The sequence below is a fragment of the Odontomachus brunneus genome, unplaced genomic scaffold, assembly GCF_010583005.1.
Source record: "Odontomachus brunneus isolate Ranch 3 - 2012 unplaced genomic scaffold, Obru_v1 Obru_scaffold_076, whole genome shotgun sequence".
NCBI classification, from domain to species: Eukaryota; Metazoa; Arthropoda; class Insecta; order Hymenoptera; family Formicidae; genus Odontomachus; species Odontomachus brunneus.
The window spans coordinates 2,779-3,131 of record NW_022639526.1 but is presented as its reverse complement, the minus strand read 5'-3'; positions in this window follow the sequence as shown (position 1 = coordinate 3,131).

Below are 353 nucleotides of genomic sequence, written 5' to 3'. Positions count from 1 at the left end.
CGAAATAGTGCTCTCTACGCTAACGCGAAATAACTTATAACCTACCATAACCCAGCCTACCTTCGGCCTATGCGCAGAATAAGTACAACTGTGCAGGTGCGAGAATCCGTATGTGCTACTCTGACGGACCTAACGTTATGAGAGTGATTCTGGGATGTTGGAAAAATATTTTCAAGGTATTGGCTGTGCCACAGAGTCACACAAACACGCGTTGTCACCCCCGACACGATACAGAACAAAATAAGCATATCTGAGCTAATTTTCAAAAATAGACCTTTTCAAAGGCGAATGTTGCTTTAGAAAACCCTAAAAAACTATCCGAAATAGTGCTCTCTACGCTAACGCGAAATAAC